The 20,349-nt window shown below is 37.1% G+C and overlaps 1 protein-coding gene across 2 annotated transcripts in view, besides 1 other annotated feature; it reads right to left on the bottom strand.

The window, feature by feature from the left end:
• The window catches only part of cic (capicua), a 51,173-nt gene that overhangs the window by 29,097 nt on the left and 1,727 nt on the right, over positions 1 to 20,349 (bottom strand). The gene's annotated exons all lie outside the window — the stretch shown is intronic.
• Positions 1,862 to 8,275: a mobile genetic element.

The following is a 20,349-nucleotide window of genomic DNA, read 5'->3' as shown; positions in this document are numbered from 1 at the left end:
GTAAATTAAAAGTGCAATCACGACAAACCCAGGCACGTCGCTGCCGCTTGCTTTTGTAACTGATTAGGTTGGGCAAAAAAATAAAATATAATACAACACAATACTGCACACTATAAGGCAAAGAAAGATGCAAGAATAACAACAACAAAGACCCACACGAAATGTGCATTTTGTTGATGCATGTGAAATAATGAAAACTGATGACAAGACCTTTAAAAAGGCGACAAAAAATGCGCTTGGAAAATCAAGGTTGCATATAAGAAACGTGCCCATGTAATGGCCGAAGTTCAGCGAGAATGAACATATCATATCAGTTCACAAACTAAGTTATTGTTTTTTGTAGGGCTCTATATGAACTTGGGGTCTCGTCTGTAGATTCCAAACAAATAATCTATAAAATATTAAAAATAGGCATAGAAAAATGATCACAAACATCCAAAGATGGAGCATTTAGATTGTGAGTCTGAAATTGTTTAGTAAATCTAAGCAATATGATTTGGCGTAATTAAATAATAGTATTATTACCCTTCATTTATGCGAAATACCGCTCATAATCGTACTTTGTAAACAAAATTTGGTGTACATACCTGAAAAATAAGGAGAAAGAAGAAATAAAACATTAGTAATTTAGAAAATTTACAAATATGTGTACATATATATGTGCATATAGCTTATTTAAATTGAGTAAATAGCAGCTGCGGTTCTAAATCCGTTTTCCCCCATTTCAATTGGGGCGAAATTGAGGCGACAGTTTGAAGTGGGGGATAGTTTGAGTAAAAATACCTTTAAAGGTCGTTTTTTTATTGAGATGGAGCTGTGTGTACAGTTTGGATTTCCAAGAAACTTAATAACATTTTTGCCTTTTGTGGCTTTTAATAACAGGGCGGGAGTTGTATTTGGCCAAGTCATGCATACAAAGCAGCTGTTGCTCGTATCGGTTATGTGTGAAACTTAACACAACTCAATTTGACCAAAAAGGCGGCTTTTGGGGACAACAAACAACAAAATTTAGATATATGTATGTTCATGAATGTTGGAATATTTGTTGTATAATTTATTCAGCACACTCAGACAAGCCGATAAAGATAAACATGTAAATCAAACAAGAACTTTGACTGATGGCGACACCGCGACGCCTTCGTTGTTGTGCTTGCTGTTGTTGTTCTTGCCATTGGTGGCTGATTGAGTGGCGCCAACGAATTAATAACTTTCTAGAACCGCAATCTATCGTTTATGATATGTGCAAATTTTTTGGTTCTTTTCATTTTTTTTGTCGATTTATTCCAGCTTGTTCGAGTGAGAATCACCTCTGCAAACTATATGTGTATGTACGTTCAGAAATCGCTACGCATATTAAAAGAAAGATTTATGGGCATTAAATGTGTGTTTCGTAGAATGCAGAAATAAATATCCTTATCGGAATTGTGAAAACAACTTTTTGCTCAAAATGTTATCTTTTAATGTGGTTAAACAATAATAGTTATATCAGCAAAGTGATGCATGAAATACGTGGTATACTCATAAATAAAATCAAACAAATGTCACTACACTACAAAAACTATAGTAATCCAAATAAATGAATATATCGTTCGTATTTACATAGATATTGTTTATTTATAACTATATCACTACACTGTTTATTTTGGTTTTCCCATATTTTCGTTGCGATCACATTTTTCTATATTTGCAGATTTGTTTACGTCCCAACATTTTCGTATCACTGAAATTCCCCTTCGTTCCCATCATTACGCTAATTTAATCACCTAAGAGCTCCCAGCCAAATGTGTACTCGCCAAGAATCACACTTCTTTCGGCATGAGAAAATATTTGCAAAAATAATCCCCCAAAATATATGCATACAAATTATCATTTTAGTGGATTTTCCATATATTTATTAGCGTAAGTTTATTAATTACAATAGGGCTTGCGCGGTCTGCACTTAATGAGACGAATAGTAAGTACGTGGCGATGACCGACGCTTCTAATCTTCCAAAATCGACTGACTTAAGTATAGCAAGAGTTCTTATCTCTAAAGCTTAACAAGTTACAGTTTCTTATAGGTAAAGCTCGATCTATAGATGGGAAAAGCACTTGAGGCTTACGACTATATTTCGGGTGTTTTGTGATTGTGTTAACTCCTCCCCTTCTAAGACGAAGGCTGTCCACAGACTTTTTACAATTGGCAAATCTATTTGAAAGCGGATCTTACGGGTAACATTGGTTGTGCACTAAGTTCCCATACTGCCAACCTGGTACTGCGTTAAACCATCGAAGGGAAGGCAGCTCTGCGTGTCTGGATGATCCGAGAAGTTCGTAAATGCTGCTGATTCTCCATGTCATGGGTTCGCAACAAGGTTCTGGAGATGATCGTAGCGAACTTGGAAAAAATCTTTATTGTAACCGTCGACTTGTTGACGACGATGATGCTGATGTTGGTTGAACTAGTTGACCATCAAAACGTATGTGTTGAACGCACTCTGGTTGGCGTCTGATGGCAGATATTATTCAGTTCGTCGTTTCAGTACCCAGGCGCAGAAATAGTTGCCGCATCTTTACGTCTTTAGCAGATACTACGTTGATAGATCTTAATTCCCTCTTCTACTCTTCTCATCTACTTAAGAGGTAGTTACAGTTTTAATACTAAAGTTTTGACAATAATTAAGTATAACAATTATAATTTTATAATAAAGTTCATTCAGATATTTTTGATATTAAAGTATGTAGTAAAACGCTTATTGATTGCAAGTATTGATTTTCCTATTTAGTTGAACAGAATCAGGAAAGGGTATTGATAACATTAGTGTTTTATTTTTTTTTTTAATCGGGAATTTGAAATCTAATTAGAGTGAGTGCGCTATACTGTTATTATGCCGTTTTGGTAATGCATTTATTTTCTATGGTAGTTTCAGGAAATATTTGTGGTTGCGTGGACTTTAAGTTTTCAAATCATTCGGGTCTAGCATTTCATCACATACCTTTAAAATTTTCTAAAGAGGATGAAGCGGAAATAATACAAAATGTTTAAAGATTAAATAAGAAGGATTTGACAAATATTTAATTGAAAAATGTTTGCAAACTCTTTTACTAGTGTTCAGATTTCACGTTTGTATTTTGCTAACTTGGCGATGGTCACAAAAGGAAAAGAAATACTAAACCTAGCGTAGATTATCTTTATGAACGACCCTCCCTTTTATGAGGACCGTTGTCCCGAGGTCTGCTTCGATTAGTTCTTCCCTATACCGTGGGGTTAGTTTATTTCCCAAGCGATTGTTTTGTTTTACCATGACGGTTTCTCCCACCTCAAAGGTTCTGTCTCGTCTTGTTACATTTTCTCTTCTTAGCTGTTTTTCCTGAGCTTCGTTAACCATTTCTACTATCTCGTTAGCCAATTCGGGAGGAGTTGAATGAATAATGTCGATCGGTCTTCTATTGGTGACTGAGTGCACCGTCTTATTGTATTCTATTGTTGCCTGAAGAATAAGGTTGACTGTATCATTCATTCCACTGTCAAGTTTCAGGCATCGAGCTATTTCTAAAAGCGTGCTGTGAAACCTTTCAACCTGTCCGTTTGAGGTACTATGAAGTGGAGGTGCGTTCGCTATGTCAACATTAAAACGATTTTTCAAAAGTGACTTGATTGACTCGGAATTTATGGACGGTTCATTGTCACAAAATATTGTCTTTGAATGGGGAAAAAAGTTCATTAGTTGCATAATTGCAGGTTCTAAATCAGTTATCGTTCGAGAGCCGATTGGTTGCACAATAGCGAATTTGGAAAATTTGTCAATACATGTCAAAAAGTAATTCCTGTCCGTAGAAAATATATCAATATGCAATGTCTCGCCTACATGTGACGGAATAGGTGTTCTCCCGAGGATTTGCTTTTGCGGATGGCGGTCGTATTTGGCTTTTTGACAAACCAAGCAGTTAGAAACAAAGGTAGCGGCTATTTGTGACATTTTAGGGAAAAAGTAGTATTGAAGAATTTGTTTTACATTCTCCTGTGCTGCCCTATGCGCTCTGTTGTGCTCCAAAGACACTATTTCCCGTTGCTCAGTTTGATTAAAAATGTCGCTGACCATTTTCATAGTGTGTCGGAAGGTTGTTGCTGGAAAGTCATTTACAAGACTGTTTTGAATGAAAGCTAGTACAGGTAATTCGCAGTGTATCGCATTCACTACATCCGGCTTAACCACATCACGAATTCTTCCGATTAAGGTCTCTTTGTCTAGAAACTGTATTAGATGCCTTGTCTTGCTTCCGAAAATAACAAAAGTTCGAGTTGAGTCTGCGGTGCCCTCATCTATCACAATTTGGTTTCTAAAACAGTTAACCGGCTTGTCGATAGTTTCGATTGTAAAAGTCAATGAAATTTCGCTATGTATTGTTGCAATGTCTGACTGGGGTTCGTCCTCTAGGACATGAATAGCCTGCCTGGATAGTGCATCGGCAACATAGTTCTCCTTGCCAGGTTTATAGAAAATTTTAGCATTATGTTCGTCTATAAACGCCTTCCATCTCTTGATTTTTGCATTTGGATTCCTATCTGACACGGCGTATGTTAACGGCTGGTGATCTGTAAAAATGTTTAAGTTTTTGACACCATATAGATAGTTCCTAAGAGACTTTAAAGCCCAAACGATGGCCAAAAGTTCTCGTTCATTTGTTGCGAAATTAAGTTCTCTATCCTGTAAAGTTCTCGAAATCATTGTAACAGGCTTGCCATCCTGTGATAAGACTGCCCCCAGGCCAAAAGCCGAAGCGTCTGTTGTTAAGTCAAAGGCTTTTCTATAATCGGGATACAATAACATTACATTTTCGGAGACAAGAACATTTTTAAGCTTCTCAAAAGCAGAACATTGTCTTTCATCGAAAGAAATTGGTATCTTTTTAGACTGGCTTGCGGAAACCTTTCCGTTTTCACCCTTCAGAATGTCAGTGAGTGGTCTAGCAATAGAGGCGAAGTCCTTAATAAAGCAGCGGTAATAACTTGCTAGCCCTAAAAACGATCGAACACTAAACAGATTAGTAGGTTGATTATATTTCTGAATAGCCTCTACTTTGCTAGGACTGGTTGTGATACCTCCACTTGACACCATGAATCCGAGATACTCGACGCTTTCCTTGAAGAAAAACGATTTCTCTTTAGAAACCCTCATGTTTGCCCCAGACAGTCTGTCTAGTACCCAAGCAACGTCGTTTACGTGGTCCTCAATTCCGTTTGAAAATATTATTACGTCATCAACGTAAACGTAACATGACTTTCCTATACGGTCCCTAAGAACATCATCAATAGCACGTTGAAAAATACTTGGGGCATTTTTCAAGCCAAACGGCAAACGGCAAAACTCGTATTTTCCATTTCCTACTGAAAAGGCAGTTTTCTCTCTATCCTTTTCTGCGAGCAGAATTTGGTGAAACCCCGATTTAAGGTCAAGGGTTGTAAAGAATCTGGCTTTTCCCAAATTTGACAAGATGGATACTACGTTTGGTATAGGGTACTTGTCGTCGATTGTTTTTAAATTTAGTTTTCTAAAATCTATAACCAACCTTTTCTTAGTATTTCCCTCTTCATCTGTACCTTTTTTATCGACTACCCAAACCGGATTGTTGTAAGGTGACGACGAGGGCCTGATAATTCCGTCCTTTAACAAAGCATGTGTCTCCTTATTCACAAAATCCGATACGCCCATGGGGTACGGATAGAGTTTTGAGTAAATGGGTTGGTCGTCCTCAGTACGTATTGTGGCAACAATGTTGGTATTATACGGCAGTGCTTCTTCCGGTTCCGCAAAGACGGCCAATCGGTTTCGAAGCATTGTATGGAATTTATTAGATATCTGATTTGGAACCACAATATTCTCTATGTTGGTGAAATTTACGCTGTCACATCTCAAAAACTGAATAGATTCCACTTCATTGTTGATATTCAACGTTTTGTTCTTAAAATCTAACGTTGCATTTCCCTGTTTCAAAAGGTCAAGTCCTATTATTGCGTCAAAACTAGAGAGACTTGGAAGAATAAAGAATTGAACAGATGTGTTAAATAGCTTAATAAAGCATTTCTGTTTGACGGTGTTGCAACCATGAAGCGATTTTACCGTGAATTTATTTTGTACCGGCATTATGTTTTTTAATTCAGGGAGGGGCTGTATGTAATTTTTCGAAGCCCCGGTGTCAATCAAAAGTTTTATGGTTCTCCCTGCTATCTCTCTTTCTATGTACGGTAGCAGGGATTTGTGGCTAAAAAATGAACATGATCGTAATTCACTAGTTCGTCCTCATAATCATCAACCTCCGCTTCTGCCTCCTTTTGATAACCGTCTGTATCTTCCTCACATTGACCTTTCTCATGAGGTAAGTAGTTGATCCTCTGCTGTTTTGGCCCTGTAAACCTTGCACTGCCACTCGTTGGTCTTTTTGATGCTTGCGCATACCCAAAATGTCCCTGAGCCTGACTTGTGTTTTGCTGTTGGGGTTGCGATGCGAATTGATTTTGTGTTCGAAATGAATTTTGTTGTTGGGATGGCCAAGAATATTGTTGTTGAGATGGCCAAGAATTTTGCTGTTGGGATGGCCAAATATTTCCCTGAGTCGGAAATGGAGTTTGTCCAAAATTTCCAGTTCTTCTAGATCGCATGGATACATCAGGATTTGTTAACTGGACTGGATCTTGTCTTTCCTGGTTATCATAAGTATGCACCTGACGCTTGCTAAAATATGGGTTTTTAGTTTGCATGGGCATGATTGAGTTTCTATCCTTATCGCTGTGCTTTTGTTCGATTTTCTGACCCCTGTCTCCAATATTTTTAGAATAAATAAGGGCGAATTGGTAACGCTCATGGTTCGACTCGACCTCTTGCGCTAAAGCGAGAGCAGTTGGTAAATCTTTTGGACCTTTTGCAAAAAGAATGTCGCTCAACGATTTCTTAGCTCCGGTTACAAATACACGTAACGCGTCCGTCCTGTACTTTTCATTCAGTGACATCGCCAAGGCACTATCAAATGTCATTATTGTCTTGTTGGTAAGTAGGGTCAGTTTTTTCTCGACTTCATCGTAGAATTCAGTAAGAGTCATGTCTCCCTGTCGCAAAGTTGATAGCTCTTGTTCGATTAGATAGATCGGCCTTTTGTCAGAATATGTGAAATCAAGACGGCTGATCATTGCTTTGAAATGTAACGGAGTATTAAAAGAAGCCAATACTGTATTCGCTGGACCTTTTATTTTATTTCGCATAATACCAAGAGCTTGGTAAAATGTTGAACTTCCCTCGTAATCTTTGAAAACTTTAAAAGCGACATGAGCCGCTTTTCTCCACGACACATATGTTTCACTTTTGCCATCAAAATCTGGCAGAGATTTAATTATATCTAGAGGCTCGCTACAGACAACACCTGGTCTAATTTCAGCATCTACATAAGTTTCCACCTCTGGGGTGTTCACTGTTAATTTCCCGATTCGCTCATTCATCTCCTGCAATTGCTTTTCAAATGATTGTTTTTGGACTGCGAGCGCACCGGCAACAGCACTCTCTACGATCGCTTTTAACTGAGCTTCAAATTCCATTTCGCTAGTTGTCTTTGTTTTTGACCACCAATTATCTGATGACTTATTATTTTTTTCTGCACTGTTTTGCCTACTTGCCTGGTGCGCTGACCATTTATTTAAGCTTGACACTAGGTTGTCTAAAAGGTTATCACTGTCACTCATGTATTTTTATTATCAATACTCTTTGCATAGGTTATAATATAATAATAATAATAATATTTTTAATTCGTTCAATAAGCGTTATACTTACAATATAATAATAGTGATTAACAAACAATTTTAAGGTAGATGGTCTTAGTAATTAATATTATATTTTATGTAATCACGAAATTTTTATTTCTTAGGTTAGAGTTAATTAGCCAAAGCCGCTGGTTTTGTCTCCGGATCCTCCTTTTGTTATTTATTTATAATTATTCAGTTATCGTAGGTTTTTATATCCGTTTGGGCGCCAATTATCATTTTAGTGGATTTTCCATATATTTATTAGCGTAAGTTTATTAATTACAATAGGGCTTGCGCGGTCTGCACTTAATGAGACGAATAGTAAGTACGTGGCGATGACCGACGCTTCTAATCTTCCAAAATCGACTGACTTAAGTATAGCAAGAGTTCTTATCTCTAAAGCTTAACAAGTTACAGTTTCTTATAGGTAAAGCTCGATCTATAGATGGGAAAAGCACTTGAGGCTTACGACTATATTTCGGGTGTTTTGTGATTGTGTTAACTTACACATTGGTTTATAATGAAAATATTCGTTTTCCTCATAAATATAGTTGGCCAAAAAATACGAGAAAAAAAAACAGCTTCAAAGGTGTGGTGCTCCGAGTTTCCGGGGCGGTGAAAGAAAGCACGTGGATGGTTCAGATTGTTCAGATTGTTTGCTTTATTTACGCAGCATTAAAATGTGTTTAAATCGAGCAGTATGTTTATATGTTCTCCGAGAGCTTCGGGCGGGCAGGTGCATGATGTTGTTTTTTTTTTTTTGTTATACATTTCGGTGTGCTGAAGGCGGCAGTGGGCGGTGGGTGGCCGCCGCATTGACGCGTGTGGAGCGTACGTATACGGCCCAAGTGTGTAAATATATGTATGTACATATATCTGTATGTATATATCTTTATCGGCCACATAAGCCCGTAGTACGTTCGAGCGTGTAGATACGGATGTATAAGAAAACATTGGGTGTGCGTACGTTTGTACGTTTGTGCATTTGCGATGCGAGCGATTAGCGCATGAATGAAAAAATTATACGACGTTGGTAGCAAAATATTTTTACTTTTTGCGGTTCATTTGCTTTATTTTTTTTTTTTTGGGCGACCTTATCGAGGCCTCCGCCGTTGCTCCTTTTTATATAAATTACCTGATTATTCGGCTCGGCGTTAGAATAAACCACGCCAAATTGATTTCGGTTCTCTTTCCCAGAAATAGAGATAAAAGTTCAGTATGGGCTGGCCGACCCATCAGCAGATATGGCCAAGTGAGTGTGAGTGTGTGGCGGAAAATAGAAATATATGGATACTAAAGCGGCTATAGAATCAGCCAACAGACAAAACACAGACCAACTTGCACTAATGTGTGGCAGACAAAGGAAATAAAAGGGTATTTGGATTATGGAATTGATCGTTAAATAAACACGCTGTTAAAGGAACTTGTCTAGAACGAAATTACACGTTTTTTTTTTAGCTTTAATGCCTGGATGTGATTATTTTAGTGAATGAACCTAATACTAAGACAAGCCTTCATTACCATAAATAACGATAAAAGCCTTGTAATAGGGGAATTATATTGTGCATTAATCTAACTGTCTTCAACCGTCCTGCTTTACTGAAACATCCATCTGATTAATTAATAAATTCACACTAATGTCGGTTGAATGCAGATAGGCATCCTAGAAATGGCATAATAATATAAGCCCAAAAAAAAATAATAATACATTAAAACCCTAATGGGTATGTTAATTATCGAGCATGTGAACTATCTTTTTGTCTTTGTTTTTTTTTTTTATCCATTAGTACGTTTTGTTTTGTTTGACTTTGATGTCTTATTTTTGTGTGTGTCTGGTCGGTCGGTCGCAGCTCGAAATAGGTTTCATTAATTAAAAATGAACAAAACGTGTTGTACGTTGGCGTTTTATATATTCATCTTCTACTTATAGATTGGCAATGTGCACACGTACTACGCGTCCACTGTACGTACACTGCCCAAATAAATACGTACGTATACATTTATTTATATAGTTATTTCTTTTGTGCCGTTTATCGTGCGATGTCGCATAATTGAAGTGAGTTGATTGGTATTTCAGTCAGGCAGACAGGCACCCGGTTTTTTCTTGGGGCTCCCTTGGGTTCGCTTTATGGCAAAGTAGAAGTCTCCCTGTGGAGGGCGGATTTAGATAAGACCAGTGGAAAGAAACCACAGTGGGTCCGTCCCCGGTCCGATATCATTATCACCAGTGCTCTCAATCGATGAGCTTTTCAATCGAAATCGAACCCAATGTTTCTTGTAAGAAGTAATGCACAGAAGAGGACGGGGAATGAAATGAAAAACCAAGTTTCCTGCAGATAAAAATTGTTTATTAATAAGTCAACAAATATGCAATGAATGCATTTATCTCAGTTCGTATGTTGACTTATTAGCAAGCTGATAATGAGACCAATATCCATGAATGCAATTTCGTCAGGTTTGCTGAAATATATGTATATGGCAATCGTTGCTGTGCTCATTGATAAGCTTAGCAATAAAAAAGCGTTTTTTTCTATACAATTCCTGTTGCTAGCCAGGCAAGCACTGAATAAACATGCACGTTAAAACAGAGAATGTCCATCTGCAACCGGTTTAAAACTCCTGCACACAAACAAACAAATCAATTTAGTGGGGGAAAATCGCAAAATAAATAAACCAAAACCGACTGAGAAACACATAAAAATTGCACATAAATGAATATAAAATCCAGACAAGAACTCCTCTGATTCGTCTCCTCCTTTGAGATCCCTCCCATTCCTGTGGGGCCGAATAGCAACAAATTGTGTTTTATATTTCTCTGGTTCTTGTGTATATCTACGTATAGCATGAGACGAGGAAAATATACGTATATGTACATATATATTTCCCCAACTCATTTCATTTTCATTTTTACGTTTTACGCGCGCGCGATACCAAAAGAATTTTTACGCATACGTGTATGTGGAGAAGGGGTCCTTATAATACCGATACCCCCCGAGCACCCCAAGCCCCATCTCTATTGTATCTGGATAGGATCGGGCAGTGCTAACGATGTCTCCTTTCCTGTTTCACTATACATTTCTCGTTCTTTTCCACAACGAATCCATTCTTTCGGGCCAATTTTGAGTGCTTGTTTTTCTTTTACGCGCTTTTGTTTACTATAGATACACAACAAACTTTGAGATACAAATACAGCCAGACGGACGGGCTGGCTGGCCGCACACGCATGTGGCACGCTACCGTATCTGTATCTGTATCTCTCTCTCTCTTGGCCATTAAAGCTTGAATAATACCTATATAAGTAAAAAAATAAACAAAAGAAGAAATATTATTTTCAAGCGCATGAAAAAACAAGTGAAAAGAAATATTAGGAAAGGCATCTAACAAATGCTACACTTGTTCTTCATTCCACGCTTATTTTTTTTTCTTTTTCCTCCGCTTTTACTTAAGTGAATTTCGTGAGCGAGCATTACATAAACAGGTGAGGAGTACCACTACGGCTGAATAGAGGAGCGACTAGGAGGTACCCTCTACAATAAATACTTCATGAAATATTCTTTATTATATAAAATATTACAATTAAGTAATAATATCATAATGTGGCCCATAGTGGAACATTTTCAATAAAAAAAAAAAAAAAATCAACTTCAGTTAATTAAATTGAATGCACTATAAACTATTCCTCGAATTTGTAACCTTTAAACCTAATTTCAGAACTCCATTCGACAACTTTAATGGCTACTTCAGGGGCAAGCTCCTCTATAAAGTCGGGTCTGGTTCGCATCGTCGGCAAAAACAACAATATCTAAAGCACGAACCACAAATACCACTAAAATCGAATTAAGTAGCGGGAGGAGGCACTTAGGTTTATTTGCTTTTTGAGCGAAGCAGCTGGATGAAAGGGGCGGGGTGACGGGTTGTGTGTAATTTGGTAGTTTGCTCAAAAGTGTGCCTCATGTGGATTATTTACCTTACAATTTAGCAGGTAGCCCAGTGAGGTATGTATCTTCTATGCGGTTGGGGAAATGTGAAAGGGGAACCCCTGGGGGGATCTAGCAAATACATTTATCTATCTGAATATGTTTGAGCAGATAGTCAAGTGTACTTTTTAATGATAAATATTAATCAATCTAATGAGGGATTGCATTTGTAGCCCTCGTTAAAAATGCTCTAATCTATACAACACTTTATAAATACGAAATATATAAAAAGAACCTATATGCTTAATGATATGTTATGTTATGTAGCCTATAAAAAACTGATTTCCTTTCCATCATTACTGAGTGTTTAAGTTTAAGTTGACATGGCTTTGTCTTGATATCAACAAATTTATTGCTTGATTTATAGGCTTCTTGATTGATGAAGTTCATATGAGTGCGAAGCAAGATAAAGATAATTTTTATAATGCCCAGCTTGGAAGAAATAAGCCAAGTCAACCAGCGCCCAGCAATATCACACACCTGCTCCCACTTGTGATTACAAATTCAAGATTAATTGAAATCAGCAGGCGGTGCGCAAACGTAAACAAAAGTATGGGATCGTGGATAGCCTGAAATTTGGGTAAATGAAAATGAATCGATCCCAAGCTAAATGGGTTACGTAAGGAAATGTGAAAACGTACGTATAAATAAACCATAACCATATGAAGCAATAATATAATCATTAAAATTTTCATAAAAATTTAAGATACAGATACATAGAATAGCAATTTAGGTGTCACTCGATCGCAGCAGCTTCCTTTATTCTGTGGCTCCAATAGCGATATAAGTAATTTGCATAATCAAAATTAATAATGATATCCATTATATTGCACATGTAGGTACCTATCTATACCAGATCCGAACAATCGGTAATCGGTACATACAAATGGATTGAGCATGACAACCGACAGTTGACAGCTAAACAACTCATTAATGAATAGCAAACGCTTCACGGGCAATAGCTACACTTTAAAGCTTATTACGGAACACACTCTTTATATATGTATGTACATATGTACGTACGTACGTACAAATCGACAACAGCCGGCATCCAGTGCACACAAAACTATACTGAGCGTTTATATAGATATTCGCAGTTCGTACAACCCAATCATGAGTGTGTATAGCACTTGAAATGGCAAATGAATGACATGACTGCGTACGAACTGGCTGACTGACTCACTGCCTGAATGACTGACTAACTGACTGACTGCGTGACTGACTGACTGAATGACTGTGTGACTAACTGACTGACTGGGCAACCAATCAACCAGCGAATAAACGAATGATCGGGTGACAGAGCAACCGACCGCCAGACGAGTTAAGATTAATCAGAGACCCCCGACCATATAGCAAGTACAGTGCCTCACAAAATTTTAGATCAGTCGGAATAAAAGATAGTATAAGTATTTTTCTCAGGATACCATTATCAATCAAATTAATATTACAGTATAAAATTGAATAGCAAGTGAAGCATTGTTATAGTTAATAACGTAAAGGTGATTTCTTTAAATGCATCTAAACATTGATAAACACTTGCGAAACGCACTGTACTCGCATGCATGTGTGTATTTATAAGTTTGTTTCAATAGTGTGTGATATGGGTAAAGAGTCGACAGAATATAATGGTTTAAATGCCATATCAGCAACAGAGAAAAAGAGTAAAACGCTGAATACAAATTACAACCCCAACACCAAGCCCCACCATTCTGCTGCTCCCCACAAAAAAACCAACTGATATATACGAATATGAATGTAGGTAGTATATATGGAGACTAAATAACAGGCGATTCTCAAGCGGCAATAGCACCCAAATATGAGCTACAAGCACTTGCACAAAAGTTGTTGTCAACAAGTTTACGACCGAAACCCGCTAGCAGATATATTATATGACCATACATAACCATATATGTATGTACATATAAGCCATGCACATCTGTATCTCTTATCAAAGCCCAGCCCCCAATGCTATCAGTTATAATCAGCCAAGTTTCTTAGCCTTTTTAGCATATCTGAATTCGATGCTTAGTGTTCGTTTCGCTTGGCTTGTTTCGCATTTTGCCAGTTTTTTTTTTCGATCTCTGTCTGGGGTATTTTATTTCCATTTGTTGTGACGTGCCGTGGTTAATAATTATATAGATTATCTAGTCCGCCAAACTTTACGCAGCCCATCAAGGCAACGGCTCAAAGGTATTCATTTTAATTAAGCGGTGATCACTGGACAAGTACAAATCAACCATATAATATGCACACTGAGTTGGCAACTGAAATATTTTTTAAGTCAAAAAAAAAAAAAAGTTGGGAAGCTATTTTGTAGAAAAATACATGAAAATGATTTAGTCAAAATGTAAATAGCCTTAAAAAGCTAATTTTTATTATGATTTAATGAAATAACACACATATTTTTATTCAATTGCAGAGTGTATTACTATACAAACTAAACCAAAATACATTATATTGCCCGTAATAAACGCGTTCCCGATTTCTGCAAATGTCCATATAGCCGAATTAATTGACCCATTTGCTAATAAAAATTTGCTGTTCGTACAAATAAAACGGGCAAATAAAGATCCTTAATATAATTTATTATTGCCTGCTAAAGCTGTTTGATCATTTTCATTAGACGCCAAAAAGCGTAGCACTTTAAAATGTATTCGAGTAATAGCTACACAGAACACCCAGAAAGTAATAAATTTTATTGCAAAATTGCCTTTTCATTCATTTCGCCTGAAAAGCAGATAAAAATGTGTTTTATTTTGTGCCTTTTGCTATTGTTGTTAACTAATACATGGGCAGACGAGCAGAGCGGAGCTGAGATGCAGATGTATATGTTTTTCATTAAGAATGAATTCATCGTTTGCCCATTGTGTTTGTCTAGTTGGAGAATGTCTGTTTGTCTATGTATCTGAATCTATATATACGTAGTACGTATCGTATCTATGATGCATTACTTTTAGATTTTCTCACTCACTGAAAACGAGCGCGAGACGTGTGAGAAGGAATAAATAAACAAATTCTGAGAATATAATATGTCGGACAAAAAGAAGTAATACATTGATATGGAAATTGTATCTAAAGTCCAACATCTGCAACTGCTCTCGAAATGTACGGAACAAATTGTATTGTGTAGTCTCACACTCGAGTATCTATATCAGTATAAATGTATAAACGCCTGACAAAACTGATAGCGATTTCAGTTGGCAAGTCGAGTATTTGACCAATTGACAAACTGACTGACTGATGGAAATCAATAAAAAAAAAAAATACCTATGCATGTGTGTACGTTCGGTGGTTGCAATATACATACATACATGCATATGTACTAAACGTGTGTTTGCCGGCTTATCACTATTAAAATACGAAAATTTAAATTACATATTGACTTATCAGCGGCTGGTTAGTATATACGTATATGTGAATGTGCTTTCTGTTTTTTTGTAGCTTCTTTTCACCTCTTCATGTTGATTATGGTTGAATTTTTGAGTGTGTGGGTTGATAAGTTTGCCTTGTTTACCTCGTCAACATTTTGCATTAACACATTTAAGTATATTATTTAGTTTTAAATAATCGTTAGTCTACACATGGATTGGCAAACAGTTTGTTTTAGTACATTACTTTACTTACTTAGTAATTATTAACCTTTTAAATGAGGAAACAGTTTTAATGTCATCGCAAATGTTTGTTGGGCAACTGATCTTTCTATTTTCTAACTAAGACTATTTTTTTTCCATTTTTACTTTTGGGGTTTTTATTGATTTAACCTATAATTTTCACAGATTATTCTGTTTCTAAGTTGAATAAGTGTAATAGGTGGAATATGGCGAGCTTATATAACTTGTAGTAGAAAAGTAAAAGCCATATAATATCTGGTTTGATCTTGATTCGGCTCCATAGGCCGGTTCTGAAACTGAAACGGATACCTAGACTGGAACAGTAGCCCCAGTCAGCAGCATTTGGAGCGGTGCTCACATAAAACAAAAAATACAACCGAAAAACCAAAATTTTTTCCGGTTTGTTTGGTGGTTTTTTATTACAGCATAGATGTGGTGAACCGGTTTGGGAATGTTTTCGGTATAAATACCACAATTTATGTTGTTTTGCGCCGTGTGTGCCATTGTGTTGGGCCAACAAACAAACATTTGCCGGCTTATTTGGAACGTGTTTTTTATAACACAGGATAAGAGCTTAGCTTGGCTATCTTTTTTAGAGAAACCGAAAGCAGTGTACATAACTCTATATAGGGAAAATTGTTGAGTCTGGATTTGTATCTGTGTGGAGTGGGAGATAAGCGATGAGTAATACCAGAAACGCTAATTAGGCCAAGACGGCTTACTCATCGAATATTTCAAAGGAGGTTGAGTCCACAGGACAGGAGAGTGAGGAAATGCAAATCCCAGAAAAGGTATTATTTGTATGGCTTATAAAAACCAGTTCAAGCTTGCCTTTTTCATGTTTATACCCCATTATTATCACAGACATCACGATGATTTTAATATGAAACATGAACGTTAGGTGGATTCAACAAAGCGGAGGAATAGAAGTTTCAAGCTCGACTCAACGAAACCACAGCGAATACAAATACAAATCGCAGAGTTTCAAAGACAACTTCTTGTTTCCTTCTTGAACATTCCGGTTCTTCGGTTGGGATTTGCTTTGGGCCAAAAGCACGGGGTGCAGGCAGAGAATCCGAGAGGCCGAGACCCAGCAGACGTAATTAATGATCCCGAAAACGTTGACGACGGCAACCAGCAGCAGCAACAGTGAACCCATGAAGGGGCAAACGCATGTTTTGGACCTTTTTCTTCGGTTCGGCCTGTTGGCAGATGAAATACCAAAAGTGGAATACAGGTGCGGATTAAGGTCAAATGGTCGCTGGGAGAGCGATTTTGGTGAGCAGCTAAATATAATATATTAGCCATACAAAAGTATTAATTTAGCTTGGAACGCATATCAACAACGGTAATCAAGGAATTTTTAAAAACTGAACAATATAAATAAGCCACTGAATCATTCAATGTTTTAAAAATACAATTTTGTTAGTCAATGTGTTTTTTTAACATCATTTCTTATCATCTACTATACTATACTATATAGTACTAACTAAAAAATTCCAGAAAAAACTCATCGGGAAATTTGTTTGAAGACTCCACAACTGGATGCCATAAGAAGTTGTACTACTACAACTCGATGTTTATAGTATTTGTAGAATGCCGAGAGGCGAGTCTGCAAGACGTACTACAAGATACACAATCACAAGAACAGCAACAACAAATGCTAACGCAACACGAAAACTGGTCTGTGGCACCAACTATAATAACAACAGCAACAACAAAAACAACAAGTTACACATCAATGTGTGCTGCCCATACACACAGATACAATGCCACCTAAACGTGTGTTAGTGTCAAACAAGAAGACGAAAGTGGGGGGTTTTTTGAGGGGGGTTCTCATGGAAAGAGTGCCGAGAAGCAGACGCAAAACGAGACTCCACAAAGCCCCACACACTCGCATCCACAACGCTACCTCCTCCTTCTTGCTTTCCATATTCTTGAACTTCAAAAAGTACAACCAACGATGAAAATCGAACAAAAACCCAGCATAAAACAAATAAAAACGAAGAAACAAACAACAACGTCAAGCCGTCAGACAGCTACTGGTGTTAACCCGTAGTACATAGTAGTAAAAGGCAGCCAGCAGCAGCACCAGCACACAGATACTGCCGTACTACTACCACACACACACGCATACATCTGTATACGCGCGTACAACGCTGCGTATACGCCATGTCTGGCTGACAACGTCTTCGCCGCCTTTTTGCCTTCTTATCGCTCGTCTTTCAAGCTCTTTTTTCTTCTCCACATCATCTCTTCCCCGGTTCTTTAATGCCAATGCTCACTGTACATATATACGCATATATGTATGTATGTATATTGTCGATTCGCTGATGATCGTCATCTGTGCAGCGTGCAGACTCAAAAGGCCCGCGAATAAGATATTCTCCATACAATCGGAATTCAGTAGGGAGGGATTAAGTGTGCAAGTCAAATGGGAAAATCCCAAATACCCTGACTCCGAGTGATAATAGATATGCACATAAAAATCATCTATAAAAGTTGCACCATTTGCTGTACTCATGAAATTATTCAGACCTGCTTGTTCCCAAGTATTTCGAATAAGTCGAAAGTTTGCTTCATACTATAAATGTTATTGTGATACCAAAAATTATGTAAATGATAAACAATTTTATTTTGTTTTTATTTGAATTATGTAGAATGTCTAATTATTAAGTAGGAGAATATTATTATAGGAGAATAAATGATATTACAAATAATGTGTTAGCTTTACACATATGTACACCCGTAGAATAGCTTTCCATCCACTAAATATAATAATCCATGCACTATAAATTTTAATGAAAACAGCACTACTATACATCTATATAATCTCCACCATATAAGCGCTATAGCCATTGTTTACTCGTACTCATTGTTCCATCTTTTTCGTGTTCTATCTTCTCAACTCCACTTGGCACCGAACTTTTTGCCTGGGACCATATGTCGGAATAAAGACTCCGATTCATTGCAGACAGAACGTGAAGACCATCCATTACAAATGCTTTTCTTTGCGTTCCGTGCTTATACATACATATTTCGATCTGGGCATGACTGCTCCGTATTTGCCTGAATGCCCTTCTGTCTGGGTTTTTTAATGCCCTACATGATCTGGTTTTGTCGTGTATTGGGGCAATTTCAACTTTTTGATGGATTGTTATTGAAGTTTTGCTGTTTGTTGTTTGTAGCTTATGTGGCTTATTTCAGCTTTTTAATGGTTCTCATCTCGGTTTTTGTAGGATATCTAAACAAAAGATCTTGGTATACAAGTATTGCGTAAGTGTGTTTTTCTCTAGTCGTAATAGATGATTATTTCAAGGTTTTAACAAGATTTTCGGAGAATTATGCTTACAGCATTGAACTAATGACAATATAGTAGAAAACCTAAAGGCCTAAGACTTTAAGATTTATTGCTCTGAGGAACATGAAAAAATTACATTCATGGATACCACCAAGGTGGAAGATTATGATGCACGATAAGGGTTCCTGAAGCAAAGTTCGGAAAAATAGTACCTTAAAGCTCTAGGATTTAGATCTTTTTAGTTTCTAAGCTTACCATTTAAACAATGCACTTAACAAGAACGTTTGCCTAGTATTACTAACTTCTGTGAACTTGTTGCGACCTGACTTGCAATTTGTGCATATTAACCATGTTGTAAATAAGTTCCATACTTCTTTTTAATATATATTGTTTTAGGAGTAACTGCGTCGAAATTTCTACCAGTGCATTGGCCTAATTGAGAAACTAGCTTCAATACCAAAATTGGCTCATTGTCCTGGCCATAAAAGGCACACACACACTCAAACACACCATCAACGCGATGTAATAAAAAATCGAAACAAAAAAATAACTAGGCAAGAAAAACGTGCCATGCCTCGAATAATGAAGTTAATAATAAAAATGAAAAGAGAAACATTTGCCGCTAACGATAAACCAAATTTGTACAAATAAAAAAAATTAATAAACAATCGGCGTGCGCGTTTCTTTCGCTGTGTGTGTGCGTGTGAGTGAATAACTAAGTTTTTGCCACCAAAGTTGGATTTGCCATGCCATACTAATACTATACCCATATGTACATATGTACAATATATATGCACAAACCGAAATCGTAGACATAGCAACGGGTTTATATTTCTGTACCGACGACTTGCCAATTAGCAACAAAAGTTCTTGCGGTTGATTAATTATTCTAAAAATTCAATAACCCCACCTACCCGTATGAGCGAATGACAGAAAATAATAATAGAACAAAAAACTGTTTTTAAGGTCAGCACGGGGAGTGAAATCTGCATTATAAATGTCGTTGAAACACGCCTTTTTGTTGTACACGCATACGTTTGCACTTTGTAAAGAGGGCATTTCAAATATGTTTTTTTTCGAATATTACCTTGTTTTTTCTGAATTACTTTAATTCTTAAATGTGTAAATTTCAATTCCGATTAAGCATTAATCTCTGTATTATGTTTCATAGTGACCACTGTACTAACTCGCTGTATGTATGCATTACTTCTCCCATTGTTGTTGTTGCTGCTGCTGCTGCTAAGTGCGTCTAGTAATTTGCTGATAATTATCAACAAATGGGCGCTCACGCACATTCAAATGTAAATTAGGCAGTAGAGAGGGTGGGAGAGAGCGACTAGAGAAAGAGAGGGAGCATTTGGTCCGGGCAGACGCAACAATAGCAATAACAAAAGCAACGCATCGCTCAAATCTCATGCGATGCAGTTGCCAGCGAGAGTTTTGTTGCTAATTACATACACACATCGATGGCCAGCCAGTCAGAGTGCAAGTGCGTCTGTGTGTGTGTTTGATGAAGGGGAGTGGGGGCGGTTAACTTCAGTTGGCAACTGTGGGACCAATGTACAGCAAAAGAGGCTGGTACAGTGTTCAAATTAAATTGATTTGATTGACGACAGTTTTTCTATCAATAAAAAAATTTAAAAAAAACATCTTAATACAGCAATATTGTTTCCCGTGCACCATGATTTT

The sequence above is a fragment of the Drosophila melanogaster genome, chromosome 3R, assembly GCF_000001215.4.
Source record: "Drosophila melanogaster chromosome 3R".
NCBI lineage: Eukaryota > Metazoa > Arthropoda > Insecta > Diptera > Drosophilidae > Drosophila > Drosophila melanogaster.
This window is presented reverse-complemented; position numbering and strand designations above follow the sequence as displayed.